This window comes from Cebus imitator, unplaced genomic scaffold (genome assembly GCF_001604975.1).
Source record: "Cebus imitator isolate Cc_AM_T3 unplaced genomic scaffold, Cebus_imitator-1.0 Scaffold558, whole genome shotgun sequence".
In the NCBI taxonomy this organism is placed as follows: Eukaryota; Metazoa; Chordata; class Mammalia; order Primates; family Cebidae; genus Cebus; species Cebus imitator.
In genome coordinates, this window is record NW_016107873.1 from 705484 (window position 1) to 721508 (window position 16025).

General features: G+C 39.1%; 1 protein-coding gene across 1 annotated transcript in view; it reads right to left on the bottom strand.

The window, feature by feature from the left end:
• Positions 1 to 15169: 15169 nt before the first annotated feature.
• The window catches only part of RWDD2A (RWD domain containing 2A), a 5762-nt gene continuing 4906 nt past the window's right edge, over positions 15170 to 16025 (bottom strand). The window contains exon 4 of the mRNA XM_017515767.2: positions 15170 to 15784. The gene's annotated coding sequence lies outside the window, so the exon portion shown is untranslated. The remainder of the gene's footprint in view (positions 15785 to 16025) is intronic.

Below are 16025 nucleotides of genomic sequence, written 5' to 3' on the forward strand. Positions count from 1 at the left end.
TGTCCTTGTTTCTTAAAATGTTACACTGTAATGCTGGGTCTTGGGTTCATATGATTATGTATGATGAATTTGTAAAATACTCTAATTGCTAATTTCAGTATGAACATCATTCATTTAATATATGTGGCTGAGCACGGTGGCTCACGCCTATAATCCCAGCACTTTGGGAGGCTGAGCCAGGCAGATCACCTGAGGTCAGCAGTTCGAGACCAGCCTGGCCAACATGGTGAAACCCTGTCTCTACTTAAAAAATACAAAACTTAGCTGGGCTTGGTGGCTCATGCCTGTACTCCCAGCTACTTGGGAGGCTGAGGCATAAGAATTGCTTGAATTGGACGTTGCCATGACTGAGACCGTGCCACTGCACTCCAGCCAGAGTGAGACTCTGTCTCAAAAAAAAAAAAACTACGTAATCACATATTCTGGACACTGTGATGTATGAGCCACTTCCTTGTCCTCAGGTAAGATAATGAAATAAAGATTAGTTAGTTACTTACTAGGTGTCAAGTATGCCACATACATTATTTTAATTTAATGTAGTCCCCTCACTTTGCTTATGAAGTTGGTATGTTAAGTAACTTGCCAAGTCCACAAAGCTAATAAGTCAAGAAAGTAACCTTGACATCCATGTTTACCTTTCTTTACAGTTTCTTCTCCTTTCCCTAGGCTATAGTCTGGAACAGCACTGTCCCATGTGTAATTTTAAATTTCCTAGTAGCTTCATAAAAAAAAAAGACACTGGTGGAATTCATGGTAATAATATATTTTGTTTAAACCAGTATATCCAAAATATTATCACTTCAACATGCAATCAACATAAAATTATTAAGATAGTTTATTTTGTTCCTACTGTCTTCAAAATCCAGCACATATTTTACACTTATCTTTTTTTTTATTTTACTTTAAGTTCTGGGGTACATGTGCAGATCTTGCAGGATTGTTACATAGGCATATACATGCCATGGTGGTTTGCTGCCTCCATCCCCCCATTACCTACATTAGGTATTTCTCCTAATGTTATCCCTCCCCTACCCCCCACCAACAGACCCCAGTGTGTGATGTTCCCCTCACTGTCTCCATGTGTTCTCATTGTTCAACATCCTCTTATGAGTGAGAACATGTGGTGTTTGGTTTTCTAGTCTTGTGTCAGTTTGCTGAGAATGATGGTTTCCAGATTCATCCATGTCCCTGCAAAGGACTTGAACTCATCCTTTTTTATGGCTGCATAGTATTCTATGGTGTACATGTGCCACATTGTCTTTATCCAGTCTATCATTGATGGGCATTTGGGTTGGTTCCAAGTCTTTGCTATTGTAAACAGTGCTATAGTGAACATATGTGTGCATGTGTCTTTTTAATAGAATGATTTATAATCCTTTGGGTATATACTCAGTAATGGGATTGTTGGGGCAAATGTTATTTCTATTTCTAGGTCTTTGAGGAATTGCCACACTGTCTTCCACAATGGTAGAACTAATTTACACTCCCATCAAGTCTGTAAAAGTGTTCCTGTTTCTCCACTTCCTCTCCAGCATCTGTTGTCTCCAGGTTTTTTAATGATTGCCATTCTAACTGGCGTGAGATGGTATCTCAGTGTGATTATGATTTGCATTTCTCTAATGACCAGTGATAATGAGCATTTTTTCATATGTTTGTTGGCCGCATAAATGTCTTCTTTTGAAAAGTTTCTGTTCATATCCTTTGCTCACTTTTTGATAGGGTTGTTTGTTTTTTTCTTGTATATTTGTTTTAGTTCTTTGTAGATTCTGGATATTAGCCTTTTGTCGGATGAGTAGCTTCCAAAGAATTTTGACCATTCTGTTGGTTGTCAGTTCACTCTATTGATAGTTTCTTTTGCTGTGCAGAAGCTCTTAAGCTTACTTAGATCCCATTTGTCTATTTTGGCTTTTGTTGCTATTGCTTTTGGTATTTAATTATGAAGTCCTTGCCCATGCCTACGTCCTGAATGATATTGCCTAGGTTTTCTTCTAGGGTTTTTATGGTGTTAGGTCTTAAGTTTAAATCTTTAATCCATCTGGAGTTAATTATTGTATAAGGTGTAAGGAAGGGGTCCAGTTTCAACTTTCTGCTCATGGCTAGCCAGTTTTTCCAACACCATTCATTAAATAAGGAAACCTTTCCCCATTGCTTGTTTTTGTCAGGTTTATCAAAGATCAGATGGTTGTAGGTGTGTGGGGCTGCTTCTGAGGCCTCTGTTCTGTTCCATTGGTCTATATCTCTGTTTTGGTACCAGTACCATGCTGTTTTGATTACAGTAGCCTTGTAATATAGTTTGAAGTCAGGTAGTGTGATGCCTCCAGCTTTGTTCTTTTTGCTTAGGATTGTCTTGGCTGTGCGGGCTCTCTTTTTGGTTCTATATGAAATTTGAGTGTTTTTTTCCAGTTCCGTGAAGAAGGTCAATGGTAGTTTGATGGGATAGCACTGAATCTATAAATTACTTTGAGCAGTATGGCCATTTTCATGATATTGATTCTTCCTAACCATGAGCATGGAATGTTTTTCCATCTGTTTTGCCATCTCTTATTTCCTTGAGCAGTGGTTTGCAGTTCTCCTTGAAGAGGTCCTTTACATCCCCTGTGAGTTGTATTCCTAGGTATTTCATTCTCTTTGTAGCAATTGTGAATGGGAGTTCACTCATGATTTGGCTCTCTGTTTGTTACTGGTGTATAGGAATGCTTGTGATTTTTGCACATTGATTTCGTATCCTGACACTTAGCTGAAATTTTTAATTCAGTTCAGACTAGCCACAATTCTCAGTAGCCACATCTGGTTAGTGACACCATATTGCACAGTGCACGCTTAGAAGAGACAGTTATATATCAATAGCTGTAACACTGCATCTCCATGAGAAAAGTGAAGCAGAAGTTTGCAGGAAATGTTTATTCAAAAATATTTTGGTAAATAATGCCCTAATAAAATAGATAAAAAACAATTTATGCCAGCCTCTCTTCATAAGCCTGCCATGCATATTTGGAAGGGAGCATAGCCCCAGAACAAGAACATTATTTAACAATCTTTTATAGAATGCTCACTTTGCTATTAAAAAAGAAATGTAAAATGCTACTAGAGCACACATGGAACAAATAAATTATATAGTGAGAAGGAGATGTCAGAAAAAAAGAATATAATAACATATTAATGTTAATAAAATTAGACAAAAAGAGAAAAATTTAAAAAGACAGATCACTTTATCACAAATATACAGTATCCAAAGAATTAAATTTACATTCTAAATGTAAAAAAAAATCTGAAATTAAGAATTCATCAGACAGATGCCTTAACAACCAACTGGAGGTCATGGAGGAAAGGATCAATGACCTCAAAGGCAGGTCATTAGAAATTACCAAATTTTTTTAACTTTTAGGTTTGGAGGTACATGCGAAAGTTTGTTATATAGGTAAACTTGTGTCATGAGGGGTTTGTTGTATGGATTATTTTATCACCCAGGTATTAAGCCTAGTACCTAATATTTTTTCTGCTCCTCTCCCTCCTTCTGCCCTCCACTGTCAAGTAGACCCCAGTGACTGTTGTTCCCTTCTTTCATGAGTTCTTATCATTTAGCTCCCAGGTATATAAGTGAGGACATGTGATATTCGTTTTCTGTTCCTGTGCTAGTTTGTTAAGGAAAATAGCCTCTAGCTCTATCCACATTGCCACAAAATGCATGATCTTATTCTTTTTTATGGCTGCATAGTATTCCATGGAGTTCCTGTACCACCTTTTCTTAATCTGATCTGGCATTTATGGGCATTTAGGTTGATTCCATGTCTTCGTTATTGTGAATAGTGCTTCAGTGACCATTCATGTGTGTGTGTCTTTAGGGTAGAATGATTTATATTCCTCTGGGTATATAGCCAGTAATAGGATTACTGGGTTGAGTGGTAGTTCTACTTTTAGTTCTTTGAGGAACTGCCATACTGTTTTCTACAATGGTTGAACTAATTTGCATTCTCACCAACAGCGTATAAATTTTCCCTTTATTCCACAACCTTGCCAATATCTGTTATTTTTTTGACTTTTTAATAATAGCCAGAATGTCATGAAGCCATTCTGACTAATGTCACAATGAGATAGTATCTCATTGTGGTTTTGATTTGCATTTCTCTAATGATCAGTGATATTGAGCCTTTTATCATGTTTGTTGGTTGCATGAATGTCTTCTTTTGAAAAGTGTCTGTTCATGTCCTTTGCCCACTTTTTAGTGGAGTTGCTTTTTCTTGTAAATTTGTTTAGGTTTCATATAGATGCTGGATATTAGACCTTTGTCAGATGCATAGTTTGCAAATATTTTCTCCTATTTTGTAGGTTGTCAGTTTACTCTACTGATAGTTTCTTTTGCTGTATAGAAGCTAAATTTAATTAGATTTTGTTTGTCAATTTCTGCTTTTGTTGCAGTTGCTTTTGATGTCTTTGTCATGAAATCTTTGCCTCTTTCTATGTCAAGGATGATAATGCCTAGGTTGTCTTCCAGGATTTTCATAGTTTTGGGTTTTACATGTAAGTCTTCAATCTATCTTGAGTTGATTCTTTGTATGGTATAAGGAAGGGGTCCAGCTTCTACATATGGCTAGCCAGTTATCCCAACACCATTTATTGAATAGGGAGTCTTTTCCCCATTGCTTGCTTTTATTAGCTTTGTCAAAGACCAGATGGTTGTAGATTTGCAGCCTTATTTCTGGGTTCTCTATTCTGTTCCATTGGCCTATGTGTCTGTTTTTGTACCCGTACCATGCTGTTTTGGTTACTGTAGCCCTGTAGTATAGTTTGAAGTTCCGTAATGTGATGCCTACAACTTTGTTCTTTTTGCTTTGTATTGCCTTGGCTATTCAGGCTGTGTTTTGGTTCCATGTGAATTTAAAAATAGTCTTTTCTAGTTCTTTCAGAATATCGGCTAGGTGTGGTGGCTCATGCCTATAATCCCAGCACTTTGGGAGGCTGAGGTGGGTGGATCACCTGAGGTCAGGAGTTCCAGACCAGCCTGGACAACATGGTGAAACCTTGTCTCTACTAAAAAAATTAAAATTAGCTGGGCATGGTGGCAGGCAGCTATAATCCCAGCTACTCAGGAGGCTAAGGCAGGAGAATCACTTGAACCTGGGAGGCGGAGGTTGCAGTGAGCTGAGATCATACCATTGCAGTCCAGCCTGAGTGACAGACAGAGTGAGGAAGGAAGGAAGGAAGGAAGGAAGGAAGGAAGGAAGGAAGGTCGGTCATTATCATTGGTAGTTTGATCAGAATATTATTGAAACTGTAAATTGCTTTGGACAGTATGGCCATTTTAATGATATTGATTCTTCCTATTTATGAACATGGGATGTGTTTCCATTTGTTTTTGTCTTATCTGATTGCTTTGTGTAGTATTTTGTAGTTCTCTCTGTAGAGATCTTTCACTTCTCTGGTTGGCTGTATTACTAGGTATTGTATTTTTATGGCAGTTATGAATGGGATTGCATTCCTGATTTGGTTCTCGGCTTGGCTGTTGTTGATGCATAGGAATGCTAGTGATTTTTTACATTGATTTTGCATCATGAAACGGATGAAGTTGCTTATCAGCTGTAGGAGCTTCTGGGCCAAGACTATGTGATTCTCTAGTTATAGAATCATGTCATCTGCAAGCAGGGATAGTTTGACTTCCTCTCTTCCTATTTGAATGCCCTTCATTTATTATCACGCCTGATTGCTCTGGCCAGGACTTCCAATACTATGTTGAATAGGAGTGATTAGGGAGAACATCCTTGTCTTGTGCTAGTTTTCAAGGGGAATGCTTCCAGCTTTTGCCCATTCAGTATGATGTTAGCTGTGGGTTTGTCATAGAGGGCTCTTATTATTTTGAGTCATGTTCCTTCAATATCCAGTTTACAGAGAGTTTTTGTGTTCTTTTGTGATTTGTTGTTGTTGTTATTATACTTTAAGTTCCGGGGTACATGTGCAGATAGTGCAGGTTTGTTACATAGGTATACATGTGCCATGGTGGTGGTTTGCTGCATCCATAACCCCATCATCTACATTAGGTATTTCTCCTAAAGATATCCCTCCCCAGTCCCCCCACTCCCTGCTATCCCTTCCCTAGCCCCCCACCCCCCAGGCCCCAGTGTGTGATGTTTCCCTTCCTGTGTCCCTGTGTTCTCATTGTTCAATACCCACTTGTGAGTAAGAACATGTGGTGTTTGGTTTTCTGTTCTTGTGTCAGTTTGCTGAGAATGATGATTTCCAGATTCATCCATGTCCCTGCAAAGGACATGAACTCATCCTTTTTGTGGCTGTATAGTATTCCATGGTATATATGTGCCACATTTTCCTTATCCAGTCCATCACTGATTGGCATTTGAGTTGGTTCCAAGTCTTTCCTATTGTGAACAGTCTCACAATAAACATACGTGTGCATGTGTATTTATAATAGAATTGATTTGTCATCCTTTGGTTATATACCCAGTAATGGGATTGTTAGGTCAAATGGTATTTCTATTTCTAGATCTTTGAGGAATCGCCACACTGTCTTCCACAATGGTTGAACTAATTTACACTCCAACAGTTTAAAAGTGTTCCTGTTTCTCCACATCTTCTCCAGCATCTGTAGTCTCCAGATTTTTTAATGATCACCATTCTAACTGGCATGAGAGTTATCTTAATGTGGTTTTGGTATACATTTCTCTAATGACCAGTGATGATGAGCATTTTTTCATGTTTGTTGGCTGCATAAATGTCTTCTTTTGAAAAGTCTGTTCATATCCTTCACTCACTTTTTGATGGGGCTGTTTTTTTCTTGTAAATTTTCTTCTCCATAGATTCTGGATATTAGCCCTTTGACAGATGGGTAGCTTCCAAAAAGTTTTGACCATCCTGTTGGTTGTCAGTTCACTCTATTGATAGTTTATTTTGCTGTGCAGAAGCTCTTAAGCTTAATTAGATCCCATTTGTCTATTTTGGCTTTTGTTGCTATTGCTTTTGGTGTTTTAGTTATGAAGTCCTTGCCCATGCCTATGTCCTGAATGGTACTGCCTAGGTTTTCTTCTAGAGTTTTTATGGTGTTAGGCCTAATGTTTAAATCTTTAATCCATCTAGAGTTAATTTTTGTATAAGGTGTAAGGAATGGGTCCAGTTTCAGCTTTCTGCACATGGCTAGCCAGTTTTCCCAACACCATTTATTAAATAGGGAATCCTTTCTCCATGGCTTGTTTTTGTCAGGTTGTCAAAGATCAGATGGTTGTAGGGGTGTGGCGTTACTTCTGAGGCCTCTGATCTGTTCCATTGGTTGTATCTCTGTTTTGGTACCAGTACCATGCTGTTTTGATTACAGTAACCTTGTAATATAGTTTGAAGTCAGGTAGTGTGATGCCTCCAGCTTTGTTCTTTTTGCTTAGGATTGTCTTGGCTATGCGGGGTCTTTTTTAGTTCCATATGAAGTTTAAGATAGTTTTTTTTCCAATTCTGTGAAGAAAGTCATTGGTAGCTTGATGGGGATAGCACTGAATCTATAAATTACTTTGGGCAGCACAGCCATTTTCATGATATTGATTCTTCCTAACCATGAGCATTCAATGTTTTCCCGTATGTTGTGTCCTCTCTTATTTCCTTGAGCAGTGGTTTGTAGTTCTCCCTGAAGAGATCCTTTACATTCCTTGCTAGTTGTATTCCTAGGTATTTTATTCTCTTTGTAGCAATTGTGAATGGGAGTTCACAATTTGGCTCTTCATGATTTGGCTCTCTGTTTGTCTATTATTGGTATATAGGAATGTTTGTGATTTTTGCACATTGATTTTGTATCCTGAGACTTTGCTGATGTTGCTTATCAGCTTAAGGAGATTTTGGGCTGAGACAATGGGGTTTTCTAAATATACGGTCCTGTCATCTGTGAATGGGTACCATTTGACGTCCTCTCTTCCTATTCAAATACTCCATTTCTTTCTCTTGCCTGATAGCCCTAGCCAGAACTTCCAATACTATGTTGAATAGGAGTGGTGAGAGAGGGCACCCTTGTCTAGTGCCAGTTTTCAAAGGGAATTCTTCCAGTTTTTGCCCATTCAGTATGATATTGGCTGTGCGTTTGTCATAAATAGCTCTTATTATTTTGAGATACAATCCATTGATACCTAGTTTATTGAGTTTTTAGCATAAAGGGCTGTTGAATTTGTCAAAGCCCTTCTCTGCATCTATTGAGATAATCATGTGGTTTTTGTCTTTGGTTTTGTTTATGTGATCAATTATGTTTATAGATTTGCAGATGTTGAACCAGCCTTGAAATCCTGGGATGAAGCCAACTTAATTGTGATGGATAAGCTTTTTGATGTGCTGTTGGATTCGTTTTGCCAGTATTTTATTGAAGATTTTTGCATCAATGTTCATCAGGGATATTGGCCTGAAATCTTCTTTTTTAGTTGCATCTCTGCCAGGTTTTGGTATCAGGATGATGTTGGTCTCATAAAATGAGTTAGGGAGGATTCCATCTTTTTGTATTGTTTGGAATAGTTTCAGAAGGAATGGTACCAGCTCCTCTTTGTACCTGTGGTAGAATTCAGCTGTGAACCTGTTGGGTCTTGGACTTTTTTTGGTGGTAGGCTATTTATTGCTGCCTCAACTTCAGACCTTGTTATTGATGTATTCAGGAATTCAACTTCTTCCTGGTTTAGTCTTGGGAGGGTATAAGTCTCCAGGAATTTATCCATTTCTTCTAGATTTACTGGTTTATTTGCATAGAGGTGTTTGTAGTAATCTCTGATGGTAGTTTGTATTTCTGTGTGATCGGTGGTGATACCCCCTTTATCATTTTTTATTTCATCTATTTGAATCTTCTCTCTTTTCTTTTTTATTAGTCTGGATAGTGGTCTATCTATTTTGTTGATCTTTTCAAAAAAACCAGCTTCTGGATTTATTGATTTTTTGAATGGGTTTTTGTGTGTCTGTCTCCTTCAGTTCTGCTTTGATCTTAGTTATTTCTTGCTTTCTGCTGGCTTCTGAGTTTGTTTAATCCTGCTCCTCTAGTTCTTTTAATCGTGATATTAGTGTTGATTTTATATCTTTTCTCACTTCTCTGGTGGGCATTTAGTGCTATAACTTTCCCTCTGGACACTGCTTTAAATGTGTCCCAGAGATTCTGATACATTACGTCTTCATTCTCATTGGTTTGGAAGAACATCTTTATTTCTACCTTCATTTCATTATTTATCCAGTAGTCATTCAGGAGCAGGTTGTTTAGTTTCCATGTAGTTGTGCGGTTTTGAGTGAGTTTCTTAATCCTGAGTTCTAATTTGATTGCACTGTTGTCTGAGAGACTGTCTGTTATGATTTCCATTCTTTTGCATTTGTTGAGGAGTGATTTACTTCCAATTATGTGGTCAATTTTAGAATAAGTGCAATGTGGTGCTGAGAATAATGTATATTCTATGGTTTTGGGGTGGAGAGTTCTGTAGATGTCTATTAGGTCTGCTTAGTCCAGATCTGAGTTCAAGTCCTGGATATCCTTGTTAATTTTCTGTCTCGTTGATCTGTCTAGCATTGACAGTGGAGTGTTAAAGTCTCCTACTATTATTGTGTGGGAGTCTAATTCTCTTTGTAGATCATTAAGAACTTGCTTTATGTATCTGGGTGCTCCTATATTGGATGCATACATATTTAGGAAAGTTAGCTCTTCTTGTTGCATTAATCCCTTTACCACTATATAATAACCTTCTTTGTCTCTTTTGATCTTTGTTTAAAGTCTGTTTTATCAGAGACTAGGATTGCAACCCCTGCTTTTTTTTGCTCTTCATTTGCTTGGTAAATCTTCCTCCATCCCTTTATTTTGAGTCTATGTGTGTCTTTGCACGTTAGATGGGTTTCCTGAATACAGCACGCTCATGGGTCTTGACTTTTTATCCAATTTGTCCATCTGTGTCTTTTGATTGGGGCATTTAGCTCATTTTCATTTAAGGTTAATATTGTTATGTGTGAATTTGATCCTGCCATTTTGATGCTAGCTGGTTGTTTTGCCCATTAGTTGATGCAGTTTCTTCATAGTGTTGATGGTGTGAAGGTATGTTGAGTTTTATGGAAAGTCTTTTCTGCATCTATTGAGATAATCCTGTCGTTTTTGTCTTACATAAACAGAACATTTCCAGATGGAAGCTTAAAGAGAGATTTTTTTAAAAAGGAAAAAGAAAGATGTTGGCTAAAATGAAGTGGTCGAATATATGTGCTATGGGTGCTGTAAGGAAAGAAAACATACTGGAGTACAAATATTTGAAGAGATTATGGAAAAAAATTTTCTCAAATTAATGAAAAGTGTCAACTGATAGAGTCAGAGCTAGCAAGCCCCAAGTAGCATCAATACAAAGAAAGCCATAACTAGGGATATCATAATCAAATTCCTGAAAACCAAAAATAAACGTCCTAAAAGCAGCCAAATGAAACAGATGTACAATGCCTTCAGAAGTACAACAATGACAGCCAACTTCTCAGCAGAAAAATGTGATAGATAATAGAAAGACATTTTTAATATGTCAAAAGAATAAAACTTAGCATTCTATACATAGGGAAAATCTCCTTCAGAAATTAAATCAAATAGACAGGAAACCCACAGGAATATGAGATACAGTTTGGCTGGGTCCCCACCCAAATTTCATCTTAAATTATAGTTCCCATAATTCTCACATGGTGTGGAAAGGACAGGTGGGAGGTAACTGAATCATGGGAGCAGTTACCTCCCTACCCTTCTCATGACAGCAAGTGAGGTCTCATGAGATCTGATGCTTTTATAAGGAGTTTTTCCCCTACTTCGCTCTGCACTTCTCCTTGCTGCTGCCATGTGAAGAAGAATGCATTTGCTTCCTCCTCCAGCAGGATAATAAGTTTCCTGAGGCCTCCCCAGCCACGCTGAACTGTGAGTCAATTAAACCTCTTTCCTTTACAAATTACCCAGTCTCAGATATGTCTTTATTAGTGTGTGAAAATGGACTAATATAGTAGCACCAGGTAGCACAAAAATCAATAGATAAAGAACAGACTGCTTGGTAAAAGGACTGGAAAAACTGGCCTATGACATGGAGAAAATTAAAACTAGAACCATACTTTACTGTATGAATAGGTAGACTCCAGACGGATGAGAGACCTAGATATGAATGGTAAAAATATACAGTTAATGAAAATCAATGTAGCAAAATACATTTGGGACCTCATAAACACGACTATCGGGTAAAACATTTATGAGATGTATTATCTAAGGAAGGGAAGGTTTAGGTGGATCAGATGGCTGCTGCCATAAAACAATGTACAGGACAAGGAATTCCAGGACTGTGAGGTGGTATGATTGCTGCTAGCAGAGATGGATATATAAAGAAAGATAATTTAGGCTTGAATCTGAAATCCTCAGCTCAAAAATTTTAGACTGAATTCTCAATCTAAAAACCAGAAAAAGCCCCATGTTTTTGTTAACAAAATCTTTTCTCTCTTTCTAGCTATAAGGCTGTAACAATTGAAAACCAAGGTCATACTTAATCTTGCTGGTTGCCAAATTATTTTAGTACCATGAGTTAAATTGCCATCCTCACTAGGCCTCTTGGGTAAAACCAAGACCAAGGAACAGTAGGACCTTGATTTGGAATGGGGAAGGGGATTTGGAGAACTCATAATATTCTACACTAGGGAGAACAATAGTCCAGGTTTCAGAACTGAAAGTCCTGTGTCCCAGGAACCTCCTCAGACCCAGGAAACTTGGGATAGTTGCCATGTTCTCCTTCACTAATCCAAGCAGTTGTTCTTCCTTTCTAAAGAGGTTCTTACTGCCTTGCTAGAATATCCTGTAATGACCTCACTTGAGGTAATAATTACCTTGTAAAGGGAAACCAATTTGCCTTATGCTCCTCCTCCATTATTACTGTTATTTCTATACACCCCAAATCAGATTTCAGCATGGAGAGAGGTTGTGGTGGCTGGAATTTAAAAGGCAAATCCAGGAGGAGACTTATGCCAAAAAAATTCTAGATTTGGCTCAAATATACTGGCACAAAACCAAAGAAAAATGTGTGGTATTCTCAGAGCATTTCTCTGACAAGGAAAACCGTAATTTTGGATTGTGCAGAAATGATTAATCGGGTACACCTGTCACAGATCCTGGATTATGCTTGCTGCCTTGAGCAGCTGGGGGTGATTCTACTCGTTCAGTTAGTTGAGTGAAACATAATAATGGCCCACATTAAATGAAATTGAGAATCTAAACATTCCTTGAGTAAAATAAAGGCATTCAAAGATTTACAAAGATGGGAATACCGGAGTGGAGTTTTCGTGTGCAATCTGAATATCCTAATCTATTGATCCCCTAAGTCTCCTTGGAGGACCTGTCAGTCACTTTCCTTTCACTAAGGCCTTGAGAAAAATACCACTGGTGAGGGGGGTACGAGCATCCATGAAAAGCATTTTAATGATGCTTCTCTTTAAGCTAGGAAGGCTTGTGGAAAATGCTGTGGTTAAAAGGGGTTCCCGATTTCAATGGAGACATCAGACTCTTGGGGGTTGGTACAGGCTTTAGCATTTAGGAGCAATTAACAACTGGAGACAAGGTGAAAACAGTGATGATAATGGGAGCAGGTCCAGTGTAATCAAGAGTTCGGCCCACAGAAATCTTGGTTGTGGATAACATGTGGCCTCCTGGCCGGAAATGCTGTTCAAAAATTAAAGAGGCAGCATAGGTACTGACCGAGAAAAACTGATACCATTGTATAAAACTGATAGAGCCATGCCAGTACATACCAGCTGAATGCCAGCCTGGCCTAGGACCAAATACACTAGCAGTCCACATAGGTCCTACTTGATATATATAACAATAGCAGAAAAGCCTGACTGGAGCCACCAAAATACAGTGTCACCAAATTGTCACAGATATGAGTGAAAGACCCCTAAAGATGAAGAACTCTGTAATAATATCATAAATGTGTTTCCAAAATCTTCCTTTGAGGTTTCCATTTGCTAAGGTAACAATGCACTGCAGAAAGGAAACTATTAGACCTTTTGGAGGTCATCTGGGAACAGCTGTGAACAAATACAAATTTCTGGGGTCTCTGAAAGCATTGTGGTCTATGGAACAAAGTATATGCTACAGGAATAAACCCATCCTCCAGTTATTTTTCCAGTGAAGAGTTAGAATTTATTTCTTCTTCCTCTTTGGCAATATTGGATCCCTGATCCATAGAAAGAGGGTGATTTCATCAGGAAGTATGAAGAGATTTGCAGAGATGAGCCCCACCATCAAAAGCTTTAAAAGCAGCAGGAGTGTGGTTCTTACCATGTCTTGGTTTAGCATGATCTTTGGCACATGTAGGAGGAGAGAGAAGGGTCTCTAAGAATGACTGGACAGGCCAGGTTCAATGGCTCACGCCTGTAATCCCAGCACTTTGGGAGACTGAGATGGGTGGATCATTTGCGGCCAGGATTTGAGACCAGCCTGGCCAACATAGTGAAACCCCATCTCTTCTAAAAATACAAAAATTAGCCAGGCGTAGTGGTATATGCCTGTAATCTTAGCGACTGGGAAGGCTGAGGCACGAGAATCACTTGAATCCTGGAGGGGGAGGTTGCTCTGAGCTGAAATTGGGCCACTGCATTCCACACTCCAACCAGGGCAACAGAGAGAGTGAGCAATCTATTATCTTAAAAAAAAAAAAAAAAAAAAAAAGAATGACTGCACATATTCAGAAACAATTAGATGGTAATTCCAACTGCAGCTGCTGTTAGACAAGTTATTTTTCTTGGAGCAAATCAGACAGAAAGTAGCTGGCTGTTGATTTGGTCAATGCTTTGTTTTTCCTTTATTCCAGTAAGTAAAGAGCACTTGAAGCATTGACTATCTCAGTAAGCAGCAACGTAGATTGTCTTTTTCCAATGTTACATTAACTTCCTATGTCAGAATATCAGTCTCGATATCAGACCTTTGATCAGCTTACCACTGTACAGGGCAGCATGCTGTACATCTCCAGGCGATATTCTGATAAAACCTGGAGAATGGAGTCACGTTTTTCTGGATGCCTGGTGAGATGTGTCATGCCAGAGGGTGAACAATAAAGCCCATGAAAGCACTTGGCCTGCAGCCAAGTTTTATAGAGGTCCAGTGTCTGGTACACACTGGGATTTCCCCTTCATCATGAAGAAAATTGTATACTTTGTTTCTCCTATAACTACAGAGAACTCTCAGTGTTTGGTGGGTGATACCCTTTGGCTGTCACCTTTTTCCCTAATACAGTGCCATCCCATTAATTATCCTATCTCTGTCAAGGCTCTTTAGTTATTCTTTCTGATATGATTTTGATTTGTGTCCCATTCAAATCTCACGTTGAATTGCAATAATCCCCACGTGTCAAGGACGAGACCAGGTGGTGATAATGGAATCATGGGGGTGGTTTCCCCCACAGTGTTCTTGTGGTAGTGAATAAGTCTCACGAGATCTGATGGCTTCATCAAGGGGAGTTCCCCTACAACAGGCTTTTTCGCCTGCCCCTATGTAAGACGTTGCTTTGCACTGCCTTCATCTTCTGCCGTGATTGTGAGGCCTCCCCAGCCATGTGGAACTGTGAGTCTATTAAACCTCTTTCCTTTATAAATTACCCAGTTTTAGATATGTCTTTATTAGCAGCATGAGAATGAACTAATACAGTAGGCCTATTTAAATTCCGTGTGCCTTGCTCAAATTCATTTATGGGTTAATCCAAATGTGTTTAGTTCTGACTGGGCTCAGAAACAGAGGTCTCTCTAGCTAGTCCAGGGTGTGGTGAAATTAGTTCCACCATGTGGACCTTATAAGGGAAACCCAATGGGCTCAGAGTTTCTGTGGCAAATCAGGATTAGGTATAAAACCAGGAAGTGTAAGCAACACTACACCCTCTTCAGACAGTAACTATTGAGATTAAAGCAAGTGAAAAAAACCTGTTCAAAAGGGTTCCATAAAGACTGCAGCAGAAAGCATCAGAGCCTTCTCCAGTTCTGAGAGGAGATGGATGGCATGTAAGCAGTCATATACCAACGCTTGAGTTCACAGGCAATGTATGTTTGATTTAATAAGGAACGTTTTAGAGGACCCTGTGTTGTGGTCTGCCAACTCATTTGGGACACTCAATTCATTATGCAAGTATCCTCAGCTCTTAGCCTACCACATAACAGACCAATAAGGAATGAAAAGCAAAGAACATACTTGACAATATGCTTGATTTAATTCAGCAAACTTTAAAAAAAAGACATCGCAACTTTTTTTTATAAATGAGCACATTTTCCAAACAACCATTTAAAAATATAATATATAGTATATCCCAATTCGTAAGTTACAAGCAGTAGAGACCAATGCTGATTTCCAACAACGAAAGGGAAGATGCTGGGTCGTTTAAAGGAGGTGCCGAACAGCTGAGCATTCAGTAGTAGGCCAGAAATTAGGGTGGCACTAGAGGCTTCAGCAGCAAGAGTTCACAGCCATCTCTCCAGGAGGCTGCCAGAGGACAACTTGATTCCTATCACTTTCTCCCAAATCACACAGAGAAGGGGCACTTCCCCAAAATAACCAGTGTGTGTAGGGGAAGGGGGGAGGGGAATGCCAGACATTTTGTATGTGCTCATATCAGGCTGTGCCAACAACCAGCAGGTCTCCTATACATACAAAGTTGAGTTTTGAATTAGACATGTACTTTTTTTCTATAAAACCTACACTTCCCCATAATACTATCTGCATTAGTATTCCTGATAGGAATTAGGCCTATAAAAGTAGGTTCTGAAAAATCTCAGAAATAGCTCCAGAAGCAGTAGAGTTAATAACCTAGAATTTTCGGCCGGGCGCGGTGGCTCAAGCCTGTAATCCCAGCACTGTGGGAGGCCGAGGTGGGTGGATCACGAGGTCAAGAGATCGAGACCATCCTGGTCAACATGGTGAAACCTCGTCTCTACTAAAAATACAAAAAATAGCTGGGCATGGTGGTGCATGCCTGTAATCCCAGCGACTCAGGAGGCTGAGGCAGGAGAATTGCCTGAACCCAGGAGGCGGAGGGTGCGGTGAGCCG